Source organism: Nerophis lumbriciformis, linkage group LG29 (genome assembly GCF_033978685.3).
Source record: "Nerophis lumbriciformis linkage group LG29, RoL_Nlum_v2.1, whole genome shotgun sequence".
Lineage (NCBI taxonomy): Eukaryota > Metazoa > Chordata > Actinopteri > Syngnathiformes > Syngnathidae > Nerophis > Nerophis lumbriciformis.
Window position 1 is genome coordinate 27,087,501 of NC_084576.2, and position 26,658 is coordinate 27,114,158.

Consider the following 26,658-nt stretch of genomic DNA (forward strand, 5'->3'; position numbering starts at 1 on the left):
TGATGACAAAAGTCATCATTTTACTCAAAAAATGTCATTATTTTCCAAAAAAAAAAAAAATTGCAATATTGTTATAAAAGTCAGAATTTTATATGACAAATGTCACCATTTTGCATTAAAAAGTAATAATTTTACATAAAGATGCAATCATTTTACGAGAAAATATTGCAATATTGCAGAAAAAATATGAGAATTTTATAAGAAAAAGTCGACATATTGTGAGAAAAAGACTGCTTTTACTTAATTAATGTATTTATTTATTTTTTGTTTGTAATTGTTTTTTAATCTTCGTTATTTACTTCAAGTTATGACAGTATGTTTCTATATACATATATATATATATATATATATATATATATATATATTTTTTTTTTTTAAATAAATTTTGGCCAAATGGGGCGCATTTCAATTTCTTAGATCCATCCATCCATTTTCTACCTCTTAAAAATGAGTTGGAATTTCACAAGAAAAAGGTCACAATTTCACAAGAAACATGAGAATTTTGGCAGTATTATAATAAAAGTCGTAATTTTACTCAACGCAAGTCAAAATTTGACAAGAAAAACTGAACATTGGTGCAATATTATGATAAAAGTTGGAATTTTATTCAATAACAGTCACAACCATTACACCATGCGCCAAATAAAACCGCTTCGAGGTCGGTAAGCACAACTAGAATGCATACGTACATTAGGCGCACCGGGCTGTAAGGCGCACTGTCGACTTTTTGAGAAAATGAAAGGATTTGAAGTGCGCCTAATAGTCCGAAAAATACAGTAAGCCTTTTTTTTCTCTCCTTGACATCACCACTATTGGGGTTGAGAGTCGGTGTGCTGGAAATGAAAATTTGTTGTTTTACTTCCTCCCTCGCCCGCATTAAAAGGCACCCTTTCCCCCACTTGACACGAGAAGCTTACAATTATACCATTATTCCCGCCGTTGTCCTAAATGCTTCAAATCCGGACAAAAAGGAGGAGAATTAACTGGGTTTATTTCAATAGTTTCATAAAGTGAGTGGCAGCGATGGAGCACATATGGACGTGTCTGTTCATGAGTTTCTGGGCTTCTAACGCCGAGAGACGGGGGTGTGGGGGTGTGGGGGGGTTATTACAGTGTTGTTTGCTGTGATCCAGTCCCAGCTGGGGCTCATTAACCGCTGTCATTTTAATCCTCTTAGTCAAATCCCCTAATTTTGTCCGTCAACAATAAGTTAAGCGACAAGGCGGCGCCGATGAGGCACCGCTGGAGCATTGGCGACTCAAAATGTGGAACATTTCCCGAGGAAAAAGTAAGAGATTTACATTTAAACCACGTTTACTATTTACATTCTGTCCTGGGTATGACGTTAAAGTGTATCCGGCAGTGGAGGCTCCTCTATGGGGGTCTTGGGGCCCTAGGAGGTTAACCCCTTTACTACTGTTACCCCAGGTGGCCCTTGGCAAAGGCCTAGTACCTGACTTCCCCCTAGCCAGGGATACGGTGATGACCTCAACGGCGGAGCCGGTAGATTTAAGAACTACCACAACGGCTGCGAAGGTGGAAGAAGGCTGCAGCAGAAAAGGATCCCCGGTCGTCTTGGACTCCATACCACTAGACACTGACCCGAATCTGTCAAGGATCGTGTGGTGACTGTCTGTGCACCAGGCTCCCCACGTAAAACAAAGTCACGCACAAGCATCCTCCATAAAGGGATACACCCCTACCAGGAGGATCGTCATACTCGTTCGAATGACTATTTACATTTTAGCTTTTTTTTTTTTAGGTAGGTAAGTAGGTAGATCTTTATTGTCATTGCACAAGTACAACGGAATTTTGTTTTCAGCACAAACCCGTTCAAGATTAGACAAACAAACAGTGCACAGGGTCACAGGACGGGAACGCTGATGGGTCGCCTAAGGCGCCCCGTAGAAGATAGGGAAAAAAGGTAAACGCTGGGGGAGGATGAGTAAAAAAATACAATCTAGACCCAGTCTGGAGTGAGGAAAAAACTCCACAGCAAAGCACATATACATATTAAAACATACAACTCAAGACTTGCAACAGAGGGGAGGGAGTGGGGGCTACAATGGCAGGCTGCAGCTCTTCAGGTGCTGCCCAGCCGTCCATCACCCCTAAGGGATTCAAGCGTCGTGGCTTATATTTTTTGTGGATGCATGTGTGTGTGTGTAAGCCTGCCGTGTGTCTCTGTTCCACGGCCTTGATGTGGTTGCGGCCGCCAGTCAGTCCAAAGTCAACAACAACAGGTGTGTTTCCATGGGAGACAAGAATGGAGTGTGTTGTGTCTTCGCCGCACTCTCCTTCGGGAGAGTCTCGAAGCCAGGGAAACAATCCAAGTTAGAATGTTTTGTATGCGAGTGAAAGTAAAATTTGCTTTTCACTCTAAATTGTCTATGACTGGTCCTCAAATTCATCCTGCAGGGCAGACAGTCCGATGTTATCCAAATCACAAGAGTGTCCATAGTTGTGGCAGCTTTGGGGTACTATGAAGACTGCCAGAAACTTCCAATTTGTCGACAAACCAGAGCAACGCTTACTCCAATCAGCAGATGTCCTGTTGTCATAATTCCGAATAGGTGGATATCTTCACGTCCTCAACTGAAATTGTCAGGTTCAAACACTGATGACATCTATTAAACAAGACAAGAAGCAAGGAATCAAACAAAGACAGAATTACATTTGGCTCAATGAGGAGAAACGCGTACCCTTGTACCCTTGTACAGTGTTCCACGCTCTCACGAAAGATTGTACGCCTCCTCTTTTATTTGGACTTTCCCTGATTACATGGCAACAGCTGTTTCTAAGGGAGGGGGGGGTCGTAAACAGCCTTCGCCTTTGATTACAAACAGTTCAAAGAAAATCGATCATGTCTTAGAATCAGCCAATGAGGTGTCACGTTTGAAGTCACGTGACACGGGTCTTGCATTAAAAAAAGGCAGTCAACTGGACTACCTGGGCATAATACAACATAATCAACATTTCAACGCGGGCCCGCTGGACGTTTTCTAACTATATGATTACAATGGTTAGAATCTGCACTTTTGAGTGACATACACTATATTGCCAAAAGTATTTGGCCACCTGCCTTTACTCACATATGAACTTGAAGTGCCATCCCATGGAATTGTCCAAAATGTTTTGGTATCCTGGAGCATTCAACGTTTCTTTCACTGGAACTAAGGGGCCAAGCCCAACTCCTGAGGAAACAACACCACACCATAATTCCTCCCCCACCAAATTTCACACTCGGCGCAATGCAGTCCGAAATGTAGCGTTCTCCTGGCAACCTCCAAACCCAGACTCGTCCATCAGATTGCCAGAAGGAAAAGTGTGATTCATCACTCCAGAGAAGGCGTCTCCACTGCTCTAGAGTCCAGTGGTGATGTGCTTTACACCAAATGGCAACTTCCTATGAGGAGTTTTATTGGGGTTAGGGTTAGGGTTAACCCTATAAACAAGCTTATTGGCGTGTCTAGCGGGACAGGAGAAAGTTAAGTCGGAGAAAATGCAGTCGTCCATCCATCCATCCATTTTCTACCGCTTATTCCCTTTGGGGTCGCGGGGGGCGCTGGAGCCTATCTCAGCTACAATTGGGCGGAAGGCGGGGTACACCCTGGACAAGTCGCCACCTCATCGCAGGGCCAACACAGATAGACAGACAACATTCACACTCACATCCACACACTAGGGTCAATTTTTAGTGTTGCCAATCAACTTATCCCCAGGTGCATGTCTTTGGAGGTGGGAGGAAGCCGGAGTACCCGGAGGGAACCCACGCAGTCACGGGGAGAACATGCAAACTCCACACAGAAAGATCCCGAGCCCGGGATTGAACCCAAGACTACTCAGGACCTTCGTATTGTGAGGCAGATGCACTAACCCCTCTGCCACCGTGAAGCCCAAAATGCAGTCGTTTATAAATTATTTAATGTTTCTCTGCGGCCTGGTAGCAAATGCGTCACGGACCGGTACCGGTCTTCGGAGCGGTACCGGTCTTTGGACCGGTGGTTGGGGACCACTGCATTACACCACTGCATCCAACGCTTTGCATTGGACTTGGTGATGCATGGCTTAGATGCAGCGGCTCGGCCATGGAAACCCATTCCACGAAGCTCTCTGCGTACTGTACGTGGGCTAATTGGAAGGTCACATGACGTTTGGAGCTCTGTAGCAACCGACTGTGCAGAAAGTCTTTGCACTATGCGCTTCAGCACCTGCTGACCCCTCTCTTGTCAGTTTACGTGGCCTACCACTTGGTGGCTGAGTTGCTGTTGTTCCCAAACTCTTCACTTTTCCTGTAATAAAGTTGACTTTGGAATATTTAGGAGAGAGGAAATTTCACGACTGGATTTGTTGCATAAGTGGCATCCTATGACAGTTCCATGCTGGAAATCACTGAGAGCGGCCCATTCTTTCACAAATGTTTGTAGGAACAGTCTCCATGCCTAAGTGCTTGATTTGATACACCGGGCCAAGTGGTTAGGACACCTGATTTTCATCATTTGGATGGGTGGCCAAATACTTTTGGCAATATAGTGTACGAAGCTCTGGGAAAGAACATAGTGGGCGGGGCTTGTTTAAGGTAGAATTCTACAGCAAAGTTCTGCAGGACAGTGATATTATATTGAATATGTGGATGTGTTTTACCATTTGCGGTTATGTTTTGCAGTGTTTGTTGCATTATTGTTGTTCTTGCTCGATTATAAAAGATGACGATCAAGGAGGTGGTCTCTAAATAAATAAAAATAAAAATGGGGAACCGGTACTTTCAAAACAGAGTATAGTACCGTTTTTGATTCATTAGTATCGCGTTACTATAGTAGTACCGGTATAATCTACAACACTACCATATACGGATAATTCGCTGACGTCAATTGAACAAGTGTCAACCTGCAGTCCGCACTTATCTCTTATGTGTGACTGCCATCTACTGGCCACACTTACCATTACACCATCTACCAAATAAAACTGCTTCGAGGTCGGTAAGCACAACCAGAATTAATACGTACATTAGGCGCACCGGGCTATAAGGCGCACTGTCGACTTTTGAGAAAATTAAAGGATTTTAAGTGCACCTTATAGTCTGAAAAATACGGTGGGCCTTTTCCCCCCCCCCCCTTGACATCACCACTATTGGGGTTGAGAGTCTGTGGAATAGTGTGTTCTGGAAATGAAGATTTGTTCTTTTACTCTCATCGGCATCAGATTTTCTGGGGGAGGATGATGGTGAGAGCATGCACACACACACACACACACACACACACACACACACACACACACACACACACACACACACACACACACACACACAGACACACACACACACACACACACACACACACACACACACACACACACACACACACACACACACACATTCTTGTATTTCTTACCTTCTTGAGACCTGAGAAAAAAGCCTACCTCTTTAGGACCACCCTTTCTAGATATATAAAAATGTGTATTTACAACATTAATAATATATACATACTATGCACATATAAAAAAAAGACCTTGTTGTGAAAAATGAGTTGGAATTTCACAAGAAACACGTCACAATTTCACAAGAAAACGTAGAATTTTGCCAGTATTATAATAAAAGTCGTCATTTTACTCAACGCAAGTTGAAATTTGACAAGCAAAACTGAACATTTGTGCAATGTTATGATAAAAGTTTGAATTTTACTCAATAACAGTCGCAATTTTACAAGAAAAACTTAAAAGTTTGGCAATTTTATGAAAAGAGTCGTAATTTTACTCGACAAAAGTCACAATTTTATAAGAAAACTTTAAAATGTTGGCAATATTATAATAATAATCAGAATTTTACTTGGCAAAATTCTGACAAAAGTCATCATTTCACTATTCTACAAGAACAAAAAAAAAAATTGGCAATATTGTGATAAAAGTCAGAATTTTATATGACAAATGTCCCCATTTTGCATTGAAAAGTAATCATTTTACATAAAAAAAGCAATCATTTTACGAGAAAATATTGCAATATTACAGAAACAGAAAAAATATGAGAAATTGTTCCCAATTTTATAATAAAAAAAGACTGCTTTTAGTTATTTAATTTTGTTTTCTTTGCAATTGGTTTTTAATATTAAACATTTACTTCATGTTATTACAGTATGTCTCTATATACATATTTATCTATTTAATTTTTTTAATTAATTTTGGCCAAAGGGGGCGCATTTCAATTTCTTACACACACTTGTTATTTCATATGTTGGCCAGAGGGGGATCACGTCAAATTTTGACACACACTTGTTATTTCATATGTTGACCAGAGAGGGAGCACTTCAAATTTGGACACACACTTGTTATTTCATATGTTGACCAGAGGGGGAGCACATCAAATATGGACACACACGTGTTATTTCATACGTTGACCAGAGGGGGAGTACTTCAAATTTGGACACACACTTGTTATTTCATACGTTGACCAGAGGGGGAGCACTTATAAAACCGACACACAGTCAATTTGAAAAATCCCTCCTTTTTGGGACCTCTCTAAATTTTGATAGATTTCACCACCAGGGGGTGCAAATGAGACATTCTCTATTAGATGCAATGGTTTTCTGTATTGGGACCATGATTTATGTCATCACTTGTTCACACCTCCTCATACGGAAGATACTTTTCCTTGTTGGTGTCTCAAGATGGGTAGAAATACAAGATTTTGGCCAAAGGGGGCACATTTCAAATTCTTACACACACTTGTTATTTCACATGTTGGCCAGAGGGGGATCACTTCAAATTTTGACACACACTTGTTATTTCATACGTTGACCAGAGGGGGAGCACGTCAAATTTTGACACACACTTGTTATTTCATATGTTGACCAGAGGGGGCACACTTCAAATTATGACACACACTTGTTATTTCATACGTTGACCAGAGGGGGAGCACTTCAAATTTTGACACACACTTGTTATTTCATACGTTGACCAGAGGGGGAGCACTTCAAATTTTGACACACACTTGTTATTTCATATGTTGACCAGAGGGGGAGCACTTCAAATTTTGACACACACTTGTTATTTCATATGTTGACCAGAGGGGGCACACTTCAAATTATGACACACACTTGTTATTTCATATGTTGACCAGAGGGGGCACACGTCAAATTTTGACACACACTTGTTATTTCATACGTTGACCAGAGGGGGAGCATGTCAAATTTTGACACACACTTGTTATTTCATATGTTGACCAGAGGGAGAGTACTTCAAATTTTGACACACACTTGTTATTTCATATGTTGACCAGAGGGGGAGTACTTCAAATTTGGACACACACTTGTTATTTCATACGTTGACCAGAGGGGGAGCACGTCAAATTTTGACACACACTTGTTATTTCATATGTTGACCAGAGGGGGAGCACTTATAAAAGCGACACACAGTCAATTTGAAAAATCCCTCCTTTTTGGGACCTCCCTAATTTTGATAGATTTCACCACCAGGGGGTGCAAATGAGACATTCTCTATTAGATGCAATGGTTTTCTGTATTGGGACCATGATTTATGTCATCACTTGTTCACACCTCCTCATATGGAAGATACTTTTCCTTGTTGGTGTCTCAAGAAGGGTAGAAATACAAGAACACACACACACACACACACACACACACACACACACACACACACACACACACACACCCCCCTGCAGTGGCATTCTAGTTTACCCGAGTGAATTTATCTGAAACGGTATGACTGATTCAGTCTCAGCCTCCCCGTGGCCCGACAGTCGCCTCCCTTCTGCCACGAAAGCTATTTTCTTCCCGCTCGCCGGCGCTGACAGCTGCCGCGCTCCTCCGCCAGCAACACTTCAGCCCGGATCAGCCCTATGTATAGATCGCCGTCATCCGCGGAGCCTATATCGGCGAGCGGGGTCTGCCGAGAGTGCGTGCGCAGCCCGGCTTTATTGTCGCGTGCCAACAAAATAAAAGCTGCAATGCGCAAGCTCTCAGGGCCGCCAACGATACATCACAAGCGGGGAGAGAGCGCGTCACGTTTGTCCAAATGTCAAGCGGTCCCCTGAGCGTAATCGACACAAAGCTCCCGGTTGCATTTGATTGTGGTTTTTACGAGATGTGGGAGAGCAATATCTGTCTTTTATTTTCCGTGTTGTTTCCCATCAGAGCGGAATTGTCCATTAATTGTGCCTACAAACGGGGGATCGATTGTCGGGTCGTATTTTTGCCGGCTGCAAATGAGTTCCCCTGGATGTGTCTGGGCCGCTGTGTTCGTCTTATGACGCTGATAAAGTTCCCAATCAACACATTGCAATTATGCTCGTTTCCCTGCCCCAGGCCGCCTTACGGGCTTATATCACTTTTAACTGTCATGTGGTTTGACCTGAATAGAAAATATGTTTTAGTGTTTACATAATTGAACAATTATCAACACAGTTGACATAAATACATACCCCATTCATCCAAATGAATCATTATGTTATTTAGTCACTACAGTAATTACAACTTGTGTTCACATCCACAGGAACCACATGGGTTAGCTTACTCTATACAGTATTTACAACCTTACTAGTGTTCACTTCACAGCCACAGATGGTTCATCTACTTATTGACATTATTTACACATTACTTTGTCTGTTTCAGTCACGATGGTATTTAGTCACAACAGTAATTACAACTTGTGTTCACATCCACAGGAACCACATGGGTTAGCCTACTCTATACAGTATTTACAACTTCACTAGTGTTCACTTCACAGACACAGATGATTCATGTAGTTATAGACATTATTTACACATTACGTTGTCTGTTTCAGTCACGACAGTAATTACAACTTGTGTTCACATCCACAGGAACCACATGGGTTAGCCTACTCTATACAATACTTACAACTTCACTAGTTTTCCCTTCACAGCCACAGATGGTTCATCTACTTATTGACATTATTTACACATTACTTTGTCTGTTTCAGTCACGATGGTATTTAGTCACTACAGTAATTACAACTTGCGTTCACATCCACAGGAACCACATGGGTTAGCCTCCTCTATACAGTATTTACAAACTTGCGAGTGCTCACTTCACAGCCACAGTTGGTTCATCTACTTATTGACATTATTTACACAATACTTTGTCTGTTTCAGTCACTACAGTAATTACAACTTGTGTTCACATCCACAGGAACCACATGGGTTAGCCTACTCCATACAATACTTACAACTTCACTAGTTTTCCCTTCACAGCCACAGATGGTTCATCAAGTAATTGCCATTATTTCCACATTACTGTGTTTCAGTCACTATGTTATTTAGTCACTACATTAATTACAACTTGTGTTCACGTCCACAGGAACCACATGGGTTAGCCTATTCTATACAGTATTTACAACCTTACTAGTGTTCACTTCACAGCCACAGATGGTTCATCTATTTCTTGACATTATTTACACATTACTTTGTCTGTTTCAGTCACTATGTTATTTAGTCACAACAGTAATTACAACTTGTGTTCACATCCACAGGAACCACATGGGTTAGCCTACTCTATACAGTATTTACAACCTTACTAGTGTTTACTTCACAGCCACAGATGCTTCATCTAGTTATTGACATTGTTTACACATTACTTTGTCTGTTTCAGTCACTACAGTAATTACAACTTGTGTTCACATCCACAGGAACCACATGGGTTAGCCTACTCTATACAGTATTTACAACCTTACTAGTGTTCACTTCACAGCCAAAGATGGTTCATCTACTTATTGACATTGTTTACACATTACTTTGTCTGTTTCAGTCACTACAGTAATTACAACTTTTGTTCACATCCACAGGAACCACATGGGTTAGCCTACACTATACAGTATTTACAACCTTACTAGTGTTCACTTCACAGCCACATATGGTTCATCTACTTATTGACATTGTTTACACATTACTTTGTCTGTTTCAGTCACTACAGTAATTACAACTTGTGTTCACATCCACAGGAACCACATGGGTTAGCCTACACTATACAGTATTTACAACCTTGCTAGTAATCACGTCACAGCCACAGATGATTCATGTAGTCATTGACATTTTTTACACATTACTTTGTCTGTCTCAGTCACTACAGTAATTACAACTTTTGTTCACATCCACAGGAACCACATGGGTTAGCTTACTCTATACAGTATTTACAACCTTACTAGTGTTCACTTCATAGCCACAGATGCTTCATTTAGTTATTGACATTAGTTACACATTACCTTGTCTGTTTCAGTCACTATGTAATTTAGTCACGACAGTAATTACAACTTGTGTTCACATCCACAGGAACCACATGGGTTAGCCTACTCTATACAGTATTTACAACCTTACTAGTGTTCACTTCATAGCCACAGATGATTCATCTACTTATTGACATTATTTACACATTACTCCGTCTGTTTCAGTCACTACAGTAATTACAACTTGTGTTCACATCCACAGGAACCACATGGGTTAGCCTACTCTATACAGTATTTACAACCTTACTAGTGTTCACTTCCCAGCCACAGATGCTTTATCTAGTTATTGACATTATTTACACATTACTTTGTCTGTTTCAGTCACTAGAGTAATTACAACTTGTGTTCACATCCACAGGAACCACATGGGTTAGCCTACTCTATACAGTATTTACAACCTTACTAGTGTTCACTTCACAGCCACAGATGATTCATCTACTTATTGACATTATTTACACATTACTTTGTCTGTTTCAGTCACTACAGTAATTACAACTTGTGTTCACATCCACAGGAACCACATGGGTTAGCCTACTTTATACAGTATTTACAACCTTACTAGTGTTCACTTCACAGCCACAGATGATTCATGTAGTTATTGACATTTTTTCCACATTACTTTGTCTGTTTCAGTCACTACAGTAATTACAACTTGTGTTCACATCCACAGGAACCACATGGGTGAGCCTACTCTATACAGTATTCACAACCTTACCAGTGTTCACTTCACTCCCTGACTTATGGTATTACCTGCACTCTCTCTGCATCCTGGGGTCAACATTCCCAACACGGTAGACCAGACAAACCAATATGTTGCGATAACCTTGACTCTTTATCGTCATTGTTACAGCGGTACAAAACACACCACACACAAGCTCAAGAAGTCTCAGCAGACCCCGCGTGATGACGGTTTGTTTGACGCCCGCACGCACACGCGAGCGCACATGCGAGACGTGTTTGGGGAAGGAGAGGATTAATATCTGTTATTTCCATTGCCCTGAAGGCTCCTCACCGGGCCTTCCACATTTGTCATTTCCTTCCGCGCTGTTGCTGGAATGGAAGTGAAATAGAAAGCGCAGCCTCCTGGGTGCAGCCTCTTTTTAAGCCGAGGAGAAAGCCTATTTGCTCATAACAACAAGAGCGCGGCCGTGTCAACACGGCGCAGAGGCAGCCGCATTGCGCGTCCGTCGTCTTTTTTATATTTATTTTTTTTCCCTCCTCTCCTACTCTTGTAAACAACTACGAGGCGCTGCACTTGCACCTCCCTCACACACACTCATGCAGCTTCTTTTTTTTTTTTTCTAATTAGAGCTTTGATTGGATGGTCACAGTCCATAAAGCAGACATAACACGGCTTCCATCCACTTGCAGGTATAGGCTTGCTATTCCGACACTTTCCAGCCTCGCAGGAAGCCGGGCCTTGTCGCACGTTTCGGAGCTGCGAGAAAAATGTTCTGTCAAAACAAAGCGTCGTCACGCCGGATCTCGGGAGACTTCCGCCCGAAAAGGACTCAAAGCCACTTGTTTGTGCGCCGCTGTAACAATGACAAGAAAGAGAAAAGACGACGGAAAAAGACAAGCAACAAATGGTTTATCTGGTCTACGGTGCTGGAAATGTTGACCCCAGGATGCAGAGACAGGATATGGAGTGCAGGTAATATGATAATTTATGAAAAAAACAAACCCCAAAACCAGATAGTAAATGGTAAATAAAAACAGAATACAATAATTTGCAAATCATTTTCAACTTATATTCAATTAAATAGACTGCAAAGACAAGATATTTAACGTTCCAAATGTTTTTTTGCAAATATTAGCTCATTTGGAATTTGATGCCTGTGACATCGTTTCAAAAGAGCTGGCACAAGTGGCAAAAAAGACTGAGAAAGTTGAGGAATGCTCATCAAAACCACTTATTTGGAACATCCCACTGGTGAAAAAGGCTGATTGGGAACAGGTGGGTGCCATGATTGGGTATAAAAGTAGATTCCGTGAAATGCTCAGTCGTTCACAAACAAGGACGGGGCGAGGGTCACCACTTTGTCAACAAATGCCTGAGCAAATTGTCGAACAGTTTAAGAACAACATTTTCTCAATCCTAACCCCAACCCCAACCCTAAACCTAACCCAAACCCCAATGCTAGCCCTAACCCTCTAGCCCTAACCCTAACCCTAACCCGAACCCTGACCCCAATCTTAACCCTAACCCTAACCCTAACCCTAACCCTAACCCCACCCCCAACCCTAGCCCTAACCCTAACCAACTCTTTTTCTTTATGCCTAACCCTAACCCTAAACCTAACTCTAATCCTAACCCTAACCCTAACCCTAACCCTAACCCTAACCCTAACCCCAACCCTAACCCTAATCCTAACTCTAACCCCAACCCCAACCCCAATCCTAACCCTAACCCTAACCCTAACCCTAACCCTAACCCTAACCCCAACCCTAACCCTAATCCTAACTCTAACCCCAACCCCAACCCCAATCCTAACCCTAACCCTAACCCTAGCCCTAACCCCAACCCCAACCCTAACCGTAATCCTAACCCTAACCCCAACCCTAATCCTAACCCTAACCCTAACCATAACCCCAACCCCAACCCCAACTCTAACCCTAACCCTGACCCTGACCCTAACCCTGACCCCAATCTTAACCCTAACCCTGACCCTAACCCTAACCCTGACCCCAACCCTAACCTTAACCCTAACCCCAACCCCCATCTAAACCTAACCCTCTAACCCTAGCCCTAACCCTAACTCTAAACCTAAACTTAACCCTAACCCTGACCCTGACCCTAACCCTGACCCCAACCCCAACCCTAACCCTAACCCTGACCCTGACCCTAACCCCAACCCCAACCCTTTCCCTAACCCTAACCAACTCTCTTTCTTTATGCCTAACCCTAACCAACTCTTTTTCTTTATGCCTAAACCTAACCCTAATACTAATCCTAACCCTAACCCTAACCCTAACCCTAACCCTAATCCTAAACCTAACCCCAACCCTAACCCTAACCCTAACCCCAACCCCAACCCTAACCCTAACCCTAACCCTTACCCTAACCCTAACCCCAACCCCAACCCCAACCCCAAACCCTAACCCTAACCCTAACCCTAACCCTAACCCTAACCCCAACCCCAACCCCAACCCTAACCCTAACCTCAACCCTTTCCCTAACCCTAACCAACTCTCTTTCTTTATGCCTAACCCTAACCAACTCTTTTTCTTTATGCCTAAACCTAACCCTAATACTAATCCTAACCCTAATCCTAAACCTAACCCTAACCCTAACCCTAACCCCAACCCCAACCCCAACCCTAGCACCAACCCCAACCCTAACCCCAACCCCAACTCTAAACCTAACCCGAATTCTAACTCTAACCCTAACCCTAACCAAAAAACTCTAAATTACTTGTTTGTTACTTACAATATTCCACTAGTCTCCAACTAAGTCTTAATTAAGTCTTTGTTACTTAGAATATGTTCCTCATACTAAAGTGTTACCGAACTTGACACTCCTTTACATTTAAAAATGGCACTAAAACATTTACTACTAAAACACTTTGATATATTTTTGAGCGCCTGTGTGTAATGTTCTATATTTCCAATGGAACATTCAAAATGTTGGTGTTGGTTACTTGGGCCTTATCTCTTACGTTTGACTGCCATCTACTGGTCACACTTAAATTTACACTGTTAGAATAATCATGTATATATATATTATCACACAACTTTAGTATGCTTAAAGTCCGTTACTATAGTTATTAGCTACTGTGCTCAAGTTAGACTTTTGTATCCGTGCAAGGACGAAACTTCTTGTCTGAGGTGTGGCCTCAGCCGCAGATATTATCTTTTTTTTAGCCAAGGACTTCAAGGACCTCAACGAAGATAAGACGACAGCACGCAGACAAAGCGGAGACAAGGCGAAATCACAAGGCCCCAGCAAATTCCGTCACGTATTGTGCATCCTGGACCTGCTTTGCATGATATATGTGACCACTCCTTTTAGAAGCGGCTTCAGTGATGTTGACTGTGGAACTCCTGAATAAATAGAGTGAAGCGGGAGCTGAACCTTAGAGCGTAGGGCGAGACTGTGACTAAGTGTGCAGCTCCATGCGTTCTCCTCATGAGCTAAATTGAACTCCTTGCTTCTTGTCTGATTAATAGATGCCATCAGTGTTTGAACCTGACATACACCCTATACCAAATAAAATAGTCAAGCGTCCTGGGAAGAGTTGTCACTCCAGGGAATTCTGGGTATTTGTTCTGATGTGTTTATGTTGTGTTGCGCTGCAAATATGTTCTCCCGAAATGTGTTTGTCGTTGTTGTTTGGCGTGGTTTCACTATATGGCACAGGTTTATGACAGTGTTTATACGGCCACCCTTAGTGTGACATGTATGGCTATTGAGTAAGTATGCTTACATTCATTTTTACATGATCATTAAGTTTGGTGATGATCATGTAGAGCATGGGTGTCAAACTCTGGCCCGCGGGCCAAATTTGGCCCGCCGTGTAATTTCACTTGGCCCTTGAGGCGATATCAAATTAACACTAAAGCTGGCCCGCCGATTATATATTGCGACGGTGCCGTGGTAACACCGCATTCACCGCTAATTCTCATACTTGCCAAGCCCCCCAGGAGACTTCCAAACTTTAGCGCCCCTCCCGAAAATCTTCACGTCTGCTTTACAGCCAGTCCAACAAGTGCTGGCCCAGTCACATAACATGTCAACACAAAATTGAATGCAATGCATACTTCATCAACAGCGATACAGGTTACACTGAGGGTAGCCGAATAAAAAACTTTAACACTGTTAGAAATATACGCCACACTGTGAATCCACACCAAACAAGAATGACAAACACATCACATCCGCACCGTAACACAACATAAACACAACAGAACAAATACCCAGAACCCTTTGCAGCAGTAACTCTTCCGGGACGCTACAAGGTGTGTTTGTGTTTGTGTGGGGGGGTTTTGGTGGTAGCGGGGGTGACGATAGCTCGTAGAGTACGTTAAAGGCAGTGCCTATAAGGCACGCCCCCAAGACTGTGGTCCGGGTGGACGAGATATAATGACTGATGAACACCTTCGTTCGATAATGAAGGTTGCCTCAGCTCAAAGCCTGAGCCCCGACATTAATGAACTAGCATCCAAGAAAAGATGGCAGGTATCTGGCTTGGACACTTTGCAAACTGAGCAGTTTAAAGTACTGAATGGTTGTTTTATTCATTGTTATTTTATTTTCAAATGTATTAGCCTGTGGAAAAAGTTAATGTTGATATTTACCTCAGAAGGCTGCAGATAGAAGAGGCATTACATTTTTATTTAAATCGTATTTGATATGCCATTGATATTTTTTAATTATTATTATTATTATTTGAAACTGGATTTTGCATGTCACTATAAAGTTATATAAGCCTTGCTTGTTCAATATTCAATGCCAAACTTGTTTAAGACCATTTTCATCCCTTTCAACGCTTCAAAAGTTTTGAGCATTTTGCCCGGTAAGTACACCGGCGGAAAGCGATAATCGGTAAAAAAAAACCGAAAAAAAAAACCGCGTCGACTTCCAGAATTCGACAACAAAGAGCACATAAACTATGAATAGAAATATATACTGTATAAATATTTAGCTAAAGGGGGTTACACTCCACACACCTCGTAAACCCGCGCCTCCTCGCCTTGTTCTCTGGTCCTCTCCCCTCCATCCAAGGAGGGCTCCGTCTTCCTGCTGCGAGTGTGTGAACTACAAGGGGGAGAAAAGAAAGAGAAAGTGAGACCTGGATATCCTGAGGGGCTTTTTGCGCTACGGAAAAAAATGGTGGCGCTAATCCCTGGAAGGGTCACAGCGCTCCCTGCATCCCAAGTAGGTAAGGGCCTTTGTAAAGTCTGGCCCTCCAACAACACCCCCCCATCCCCATCCCCCAGCCCGACTCCGCCACCTTCACTGGCAGGTAAAAAGAAAAGGGAAAAAAAACGAGCTTCCTGTCATGATTGGCTTGCAACAATGCAAACTGTGTGTGTGTGTGTGTGCAGTGTTGTTGTTGTTTGGGTTCGAACATGTGACAATACGACCGTTCACGTCTTTCCATTTCCTCATTAAAAACATGTTTAAAAAGGAGTAGGAAGAAGCAAAGTTGATTAATTCCTCTCCATTTTCCACTTCGTAGCAATCACTAACACATTTGTTCACTTCCTGCTCTCAATTTAAATCCATCTACAACACCAATGAGGTTGGCACGTAGTGTAAATGGTAAATAAAAACAGAATACAATGATTTGCAAAAAGCCTTTTAAACCTATATTCAATTGAATGGACTGCAAAGACAAGATACTTAACGTTGGAAAACTTTGTTATTTTCTTGCAAATATTAGCTAATTTGCAGCATGTTTAAAAAAAGATGGCACAAGTGGCAAAAAAAGACTGGGGAAGTTGAGAAATGCGCATCAAACACTTATTTGGAACATCCCACAGGTGAACAGGCTAATTGGGAACAGGTGGGTGCCATGATTGGGTATAAAAGCAGCTTTCATGAAATGCTCGGTCGTTCACCACTTTGTCAACAAATGCGTGAGCAAATTGTTTAAGAACAACATTTTGTCAACCAGCTATTGCAAGGAATTTAGGGATTTCACCATCTACGGTCCGTGATATCATCAAAAGGTTCAGAGAATCTGGAGAAATCACTGCACGTAAGGATGATATTACGGATATTCGATCCCTCAGGCGGTACTGCATCAAAAAGCGACATCAGTGTGTAAAGGATATCACCACATGGGCTCAGGAACACTTGAGAAAACCACTGTCAGTAACTACAGTTCGTCGCTAAATCTGTAAGTGCAAGTTAAAACTTTACTACGCGAAGCGAAAGCCATTTATCAACAACACCCAGAAACGCCGCCGGGCCCATTCAAATGAACGGACGACTACATAGTTCCACAATGCCCAAAACTCTCAACATTTTGTGCCATCTTTTTTTTTTTTTTTTTTACCAGATTCCAACCTTTCAACCATCAACCCACACAGCTATTCACATATGTCAAACACAAAAATTGCTGTCCATTTCCCAAAATTCCCGTTTTTCCCAGTAATTTTCCCCACATTGACAGTGATAGGGAAATATACAAACCTCTCCATTACCCGCATTTTTCAACCGATGTGAACTGTACCTTGGACAATCAAACTACTATTTTCCAAGTTCAAAAGAATTCCAGGATTTCCTAGAATTCCATGTTTTTCAAAGCCCTCTTCCTGGAAAGTTTTCACAGTACACATTTTTCCACCGTTTTTGACCATTCCACCTTCAAAACATTCTTCTTAATAAGGACAACTAAACCACCGTTTTTCTTTTTGTAAAACTTCCCGGTTTTCCCGGAATTCCAGAAATTCCAAAATACCAATTTAAATTCAAACTGTTACTGCGTCAACATTTTTCAATCACTTAAAAAAAAATCCAATACCAACCAATTCCTATCATCTAGGAGAATTGTTGCATTACCTATTTTTCAAAAATTCCCATTTTTCCCCAAACTCCCAAATTTCTAGGATATTCCCATTCAACTGAACGGACGACTTCATAGTTCCAAAATGTCCAAAACTCTCAACATTTTGTGCCATTTTTTTTTTTTTACCAGATTCCGACCTTTCAACCATCAACCCACACAGTTGTTCATATATTTCAAACACAAACCATGTTGTCCATTTCCCAAAATTCCCGTTTTTTCCAGTAATTTTCCCCTCATTGACAGTGAATGGGAAATATACAAACCTCTCCATTACCCGCATTTCTCAACCGATGTGAACTGTTCCATCTTCTATACACTCCAACTACCTTGGACAATCAAACTACTATTTTCCCAGTTCAAAAGAATTCCAGGATTTCCTAGAATTCCATGTTTTCCAAAGCTCTCTTCCTGGAAAGTTTTCACAGTACACATGTTTCCACCGTTTTTGACCATTCCACCTTCAAAACATTCTTCTTAATTAGGACAACTAAACCACTGTTTTTCTTTTTGTACAAATTCCCGGTTTTTCCCGAAATTCCAGGAATTTCAAAATACCAATTTAAATTCAAACTGTTACTGCGTCAACATTTTTCAATCACTTTAAAAAAATCCAATACCAACCAATTCCTATCATCTAGGAGAATTGTTGCATTACCTATTTTTCAAAAATTCCCATTTTTCCCCAAACTCCCAAATTTCTAGGAAATTCCCATTGAAATGAACGGACAAACTCATAGTTCTACAATGCTAAAAACTCTCAATTTATTTATTTATTTTTTTGACCAGATTCCGACCTTTCAACCACCAACCCACACAGTTATTCACATATGTCAAACACAAAACATGTTGTCCCTTTCCCAAAATTTCCGTTTTTCCTGGTAATTTTCTTCCCATTGACAATGAATGGGAAATATACAAACCTCTCCATATTCCACATTTCTCATCTGATTTGAACCGTTCCAACCGTTCTAAGTAAAAAAAAAAATCCAGTAATTCCCAGAATGACATGAATATCTGGGATTGTAGCCAATGTCTAATTTCCATGTCCCGGTTGGTCCCCTCTGGACCTTTTTGAATGGGTTGTAAAGGTAAACCGAGGTAAAAATATATCTCAACTTTATAAGGCCAACTCTCTGGGTACTCCCGCTTCCTCCCAGAGTCCAAAAACATGGCTGATAGGTTAATTGAAGACTGTGAATCGTCTTAAGGTGTGAATGATGCCGTATGATGTGTGAGGATAGGGTTCGGTTCGTCAGTCACTTATTAGCGTTCTCTTTTAACACCTTTCAGTGCTATCAAGCAGTAAGTATACGAGTTTTGTGTATCTGTCTTTTTGAAATGTTTACGTCCATCCATGCAAGAATATGGCATTTCCCATAGCCTGTTTATGTCTGGAAATAAACATGTAGTCTGGTTAAGCTCCTGTGCTAAATCACTAACATATTATCATTAACATATCATTACAAATTGTCAATATGCTGCTTCATTGGCTCCACCATTGACAAAAATAATTAAATTAAATGTAGTTTTTTGGGGAAATCCGTCCATCCATCAATCCAGCAGCAGCCTAAGCAGATGCCCGAACCACCTCAACTGGCTCCTCTCGGTTTGGAGGAGCATCGGCTTTACTTTGATACAAAGCTTCTCAAATATCTCCAAGGGAGAGCACAGACACCCGGCGGAGGAAATTCATTTAGCTTGTACTCGTGATCTTGTCCTTCCGGTCATTACAAGGCTCGTGACCATAGATGAGGATGGGAACGTAGATCGACCGGTCCCCTCTGTATATTGTTAGGACCGCGGTCTTCAAGTGTTTTTTTTGCCACTTGCCAACATTAAAAATGTTATTCCTAGGATGTTCCCTAGTTTTAACGGGCATGTGATTTGAACTTCATGAAAAATAACTTTCGTCCAGCTCTTCCCGGTGGATCCCGAGGCGTTCCCAGGCCAGCCGGGACACATAGTCTTCCCAACGTGTCCTGGGTCTTCCCCGTGGCCTCCTACCGGTCGGACGTGCCCAAAACACTTGCCTAGTGAGGTGTTCGGGTGGCATCCTGACCAGATGCCTGAACCACCTCATCTGGCTCTTCTCGATGAGCTCCTCCCAGATGGCAGAGCTTCTCACCCAATCTCTAAGAGAGAGCCCCGCCAGCCGGCGGAGGAAACTAATTTCGGCCGCCTGTACCCGTGATCTTGTCCTTTCGGTCATAACCCAAAGCTCATGACCATAGGTGAGGATGGGAATGGAGATCGACCGGTAAATTGAGAGCTTAACCTTCCGGCTCAGCTCCTTCTTCGCCACAACAGATCGATACAGCGTCCGCATTGCTGAAGACGCCGCACCGATCCGCCTGTCGGTCTCACGATCCGCTCTTCCCTCACTCGTGAACAAGACTCCGAGGTACTTCAACTCCTCCACATGGGGCAAGATCTCTTCCCCAACCCGGAGAAGGCACTACACCTTTTTCCGGTCGAGAACCATGGACTCGGACTTGTAGGTGTTGATTCTCATCTCAGTCGCTTCACACTCGGCTGCGAACCGATTCAGTGAGAGCTGAAGATCCTGGCCAGATGAAGCCATCAGGACCATTGTGATTTCCCGCCCTATCTTGCCTCTGATTGGCCTGTCCCTAATGTTTTGCCCTAATTTTAACCAATCGTGGCTCATCATAGTAAACAAACCAACCAATCATGGATGTTCTTATGCGTAAACCAACCAACCACCATTGACATAAATAGTAATGACTGACCTAGTCATTAAATGTAGTTTTTGGGGGAAATTCGTCCATCCATCAATCCAGCAGCAGCCTAAGCAGATGCCCGAACCACCTCAACTGGCTCCTCTCGGTTTGGAGGAGCATCGGCTTTACCTTGAGACAAAGCTTCTCAAAAATCTCCAAGAGAGCCCCGACACCCGGCGGAGGAAATTCATTTAGCTTGTACTCGTGATCTTGTCCTTTCGGTCATTACAAGGCTCGTGACCATAGGTGAGGATGGGAACGTAGATCGACCGGTCCCCTCTGTATATTGTTAGGACCGCGGTCTTCAAGTGTTTTTTTTGCCACTTGCCAACATTAAAAATGTTATTCCTAGGATGTTCCCTAGTTTTAACAGGCATGTGATTTGAACTTCATGAAAAATAACTTTCGTCCAGCTCTTCCCGGGGGATCCCGAGGCGTTCCCAGGCCAGCCGGGAGACATAGTCTTCCCAACGTGTCCTGGGTCTTCCCCATAGCCTTCTACAGGTCAGAAGTGCCCAAAACACCTCCCTAGGGAAGCGTTCAGGTGGTGCCTGAACCACCTCATCTGGCTCCTCTCCATGTGGAGGCTTTACTTTGAGCTCCTCCCAGATGGCAGAGCTTCTCACCCAATCTCTAAGAGAGAGCCCCGCCAGCCGGCGGAGGAAACTAATTTCGGTCGCCTGTTCCCGTGATCTTGTCCTTTCGGCCATAACCCAAAGCTCATGACCATAAGTGAGGATGGGAACGTAGATCGACCGGTCCCCTCTGTATATTGATAGGACCGCGGTCTTCAAATGTTTTTTTTGCCACTTGCCAACATTAAAAATGTTATTCCTAGGATTATCCCTAGTTTTAACAGGCATGTGATTTGAACTTCATGAAAAATAACTTTCGTCCAGCTCTTCCCGGGGGATCCCGAGGCGTTCCCAGGCCAGCCGGGAGACATAGTCTTCCCAACGTGTCCTGGGTCTTCCCCATGGCCTTCTACCGGTCGGAAGTGCCCAAAACACTTCCCTAGGGAAGCGTTCGGGTGGTGCCTGAACCACCTCATCTGGCTCCTCTCCATGTGGAGGCTTTACTTTGAGCTCCTCGCAGATGGCAGAGCTTCTCACCCAATCTCTAAGAGAGAGCCCCGCCAGCCGGCGGAGGAAACTATTTTCGGCCGCCTGTACCCGTGATCTTGTCCTTTCGGTCATAACCCAAAGCTCATGACCATAGGTGAGGATGGGAACGTAGATCGACCGGTCCCCTCTGTATATTGTTAGGACCGCGGTCTTCAAGTGTTTTTTTTGCCACTTGCCAACATTAAAAATGTTATTCCTAGGATGTTCCCTAGTTTTAACAGGCATGTGGTTTGAACTTCATGAAAAATAACTTTCGTCCAGCTCTTCCCGGTGGATCCCGAGGCGTTCCCAGGCCAGCCGGGAGACATAGTCTTCCCAACGTGTCCTGGGTCTTCCCCATAGCCTTCTACCGGTCGGACGTGCCCAAAACACTTCCCTAGGGAAGCGTTCGGGTGGTGCCTGAACCACCTCATCTGGCTCCTCTCCATGTGGAGGCTTTACATTGAGCTCCTCCCAGATGGCAGAGCTTCTCACCCAATCTCTAAGAGAGAGACCCACCAGCCGGCGGAGGAAACTAATTTCGGCTGCCTGTACCCGTGATCTTGTCCTTTCGGTCATAACCCAAAGCTCATGACCATAGGTGAGGATGGGAACGTAGATCGACCGGTCCCCTCTGTATATTGTTAGGACCGCGGTCTTCAAGTGTTTTTTTTTGCCACTTGCCAACATTAAAAATGTTATTCCTAGGATTATCTCTAGTTTTAACAGGCATGTGATTTGAACTTCATGAAAAATAACTTTCATCCAGCTCTTCCCGGTGGATCTCGAGGCGTTCCCTGGCCAGCCGGGAGACTTAGTCTTCCCAACGAGTCCTGGGTCTTCCCCGTGGCCTTCTACCGGTCGGACGTGCCCAAAACACTTCCCTAGTGAGGTGTTTGGGTGGCATCCTGACCAGATGCCTGAACCACCTCATCTGGCTCTTCTCGATGAGCTCCTCCCAGATGGCAGAGCTTCTCACCCAATCTCTAAGAGAGAGCCCCGCCAGCCGGCGGAGGAAACTATTTTCGGCCGCCTGTACCCGTGATCTTGTCCTTTCGGCCATAACCCAAAGCTCATGACCATAGGTGAGGATGGGAACGTAGATCGACCGGTCCCCGCTGTATATTGTTAGGACCGCGGTCTTCAAGTGTTTTTTTTGCCACTTGCCAACATTAAAAATGTTATTCCTAGGATGTTCCCTAGTTTTAACAGGCATGTGGTTTGAACTTCATGAAAAATAACTCGTCCAGCTCTTCCCGGGGGATCCCGAGGCGTTCCCAGGCCAGCCGGGAGACATTGTCTTCCCAACGTGTCCTGGGTCTTCCCCATGGCCTCCTACCGGTAGGAAGTGCCCAAAACGCTTCCCTAGGGAAGCGTTCGGGTGGTGCCTGAACCACCTCATCTGGCTCCTCTCCATGTGGAGGCTTTACTTTGAGCTCCTCGCAGATGGCAGAGCTTCTCACCCAATCTCTAAGAGAGAGCCCCGCCAGCCGGCGGAGGAAACTATTTTCGGCCGCCTGTACCCGTGATCTTGTCCTTTCGGCCATAACCCAAAGCTCATGACCATAGGTGAGGATGGGAACGTAGATCGACCGGTCCCCTCTGTATATTGTTAGGACCGCGGTCTTCAAGTGTTTTTTTGCCACTTGCCAACATTAAAAATGTTATTCCTAGGATGTTCCCTAGTTTTAACAGGCATGTGGTTTGAACTTCATGAAAAATAACTTTCGTCCAGCTCTTCCCGGTGGATCCCGAGGCGTTCCCAGGCCAGCCGGGAGACATAGTCTTCCCAACGTGTCCTGGGTCTTCCCCATAGCCTTCTACCGGTCGGACGTGCCCAAAACACTTCCCTAGGGAAGCGTTCGGGTGGTGCCTGAACCACCTCATCTGGCTCCTCTCCATGTGGAGGCTTTACTTTGAGCTCCTCCCAGATGGCAGAGCTTCTCACCCAATCTCTAAGAGAGAGACCCACCAGCCGGCGGAGGAAACTAATTTCGGCTGCCTGTACCCGTGATCTTGTCTTTTCGGTCATAACCCAAAGCTCATGACCATAGGTGAGGATAGGAACGTAGATCGACCGGTCCCCTCTGTATATTGTTAGGACCGCGGTCTTCAAGTGTTTTTTTTGCCACTTGCCAACATTAAAAATGTTATTCCTAGGATTATGTCTAGTTTTAACAGGCATGTGATTTGAACTTCATGAAAAATAACTTTCATCCAGCTCTTCCCGGTGGATCTCGAGGCGTTCCCTGGCCAGCCGGGAGACTTAGTCTTCCCAACGAGTCCTGGGTCTTCCCCGTGGCCTTCTACCGGTCGGACGTGCCCAAAACACTTCCCTAGTGAGGTGTTTGGGTGGCATCCTGACCAGATGCCTGAACCACCTCATCTGGCTCTTCTCGATGAGCTCCTCCCAGATGGCAGAGCTTCTCACCCAATCTCTAAGAGAGAGCCCCGCCAGCCGGCGGAGGGAACTAATTTCGGCCGCCTGTACCCGTGATCTTGTCCTTTCGGTCATAATCCAAAGCTCATGACCATAGGTGAGGATAGGAACGTAGATCGACCGGTCCCCTCTGTATATTGTTAGGACCGCGGTCTTCAAGTGTTTTTTTTGCCACTTGCCAACATTAAAAATGTTATTCCTAGGACTATCCCTAGTTATAACAGGCATGTGATTTGAACTTCATGAAAAATAACTTTCGTCCAGCTCTTCCCGGGGGATCCCGAGGCGTTCCCAGGCTAACCGGGAGACATAGTCTTCCCAACGTGTCTTGGGTCTTCCCCATAGCCTTCTACCAGTCGGAAGTGCCCAAAACACTTCCCTAGGGAAGCGTTCGGCTGGTGCCTGAACCACCTCATCTGGCTCCTCTCCATGTGGAGGCTTTACTTTGAGCTCCTCCCAGATGGCAGAGCTTCTCACCCAATCTCTAAGAGAGAGCCCCGCCAGCCGGTGGAGGAAACTAACTTTGGCCGCCTGTACCCGTGATCTTGTCCTTTCGGCCATAACCCAAAGCTCATGACCATAAGTGAGGATGGGAACGTATATCGACCGGTTCCCTCTGTATATTGTTAGGACCGCGGTCTTCAAGTGTTTTTTTGCCACTTGCCAACATTAAAAATGTTATTCCTAGGATTATCCCCAGTTTTAACAGGCATGTGATTTGAACTTCATGAAAAATAACTTTCATCCAGCTCTTCCCGGTGGATCCCGAAGCGTTCCCAGGCCAGCCGGGAGACATAGTCTTCCCAATGTGTCCTGGGTCTTCCCCATGGCCTCCTACCGGTCGGACGTGCCCAAAACACTTCCCTAGGGAGGCGTTCGGGTGGCATCCTGACCAGATGCCCGAACCACCTCATCTGGCTCTTCTCGATGTGGAGGAGCAGCGGCTTTACTTTGAGCTCCTCTCGGATGGCAGAGCTTCTCACCCTATCTCTAAGGGAGAGCCACCCGGCGGAGGAAACTCATTTCGGCCGCCTGTACCTGTGATCTTGTCCTTTCGGTCATAACCCAAAGCTCATGACCATAGGTGAGGATGGGAACGTAGATTGACCGGTAAATTGAGAGCTTTGCCTTCCGGCTCAGCTCCTTCTTCACCACAACGGATCGATACAGCGTCCGCATTACTGAAGACACCGCACCAATCCGCCGGTTGGTCTAATGATCCGCTCTTCCCTCACTCGTGAACAAGACTCCGAGGTACTTGAACTCCTCCACTTGGGGCAAGATCTCTTCCCCAACCGGGAGATGGCACTACACCTTTTTCCGGGCAAGAACCATGGACTTGGAGGTGTTGATCCTCATCCCAGTCACTTCACACTCGGCTGCCAACTGATCCAGTGAGAGCTGAAGATCCTGGCCAGATGAAGCCATCAGGACCATTGTGATTTCCCGCCCTATCTTGCTTCTGATTGGCCTGTCCCTAATGTATTTCCCTAATCTTAACCAATCGTGGCTCATCATAGTAAAAAAACCAACCAATCATGGATGTTCTTATACGTAAACCAACCAACCATCATTGATGTTTCCCGTATATGTTGTCCCCTGCCCGTGGAGTTGCTTCGCTACGTAGCTTCGAGTTTTGAGTTAATATTTTTTCATGGAAAACCGTAGTTTTTGCCACTAGATTATCAAAAACCGTACTCATTACAGGAAAACCGTAGTTGTTGGCAGGTATGGCAAAGACGGATCGATATTTTAACACACATTGTCGGTCGGAAAAAAATTAAGAAAAACTGAATTTTTTTTTTTGTATTTTTATAGAGATAAGACGGAAAAATCACATGCCTGTTTTAAGAGCAATTTCCTTGTTTCTAGTCATTGACTAATCTTAATTTCAATATTTTTTCTGTTCTAGTTTAAAAATGTTAAAATGATATATTGGTCCCCCCATAGAAAATCTTGTGAAAAATATCTCGTCGATGCTTGATTTAAGAATTGCAAGTTGTAGATTGCTTGATTTCAGAATAAAATACTTGGTTCTAGTTTAAAAGTCTGGCTAGTTTCTAGATATACAAATCGTAATTTAGGTTGTCTTATCAAGTAAAATGAACCGTCCACGCAGCTTGTTAATGTTACTTATTCTAAGTATTTTTTTCCCTAAAATTTAGCCTTTTTAGCTGATATTTTGAAAGCTCTTGTTTGCAGTGCACACACACACACACACACACACACACACACACACACACACACACACACACACACACACACACACACACACACACACACACGCACACAAAGAGTTGCCACGGACCACAAAAGTTAACCAGGCACTGAAAGTAAAGCCAAAGGTCGGTTCAGTGACCTGTGCTGTTTAATGCAACAAATAATAGAGCATTTGAGATTCTTGAGTCGCACCTTGGACATGTTTCTGTTGCGACTATGAACACGCTATGGGGAATAAAAATGGTAGACTCCAGCAAATGTCAGCAGGAAGACCTTTGCGATGTACGGGGCAGTGGCAAATGCTGGTCTTCTTAGGTTCAAGCTACTCTCGAAAACACGAGTACAGTCTGCAATAACAACAGAAAAAATTGGATTGTTAGAATAATTAT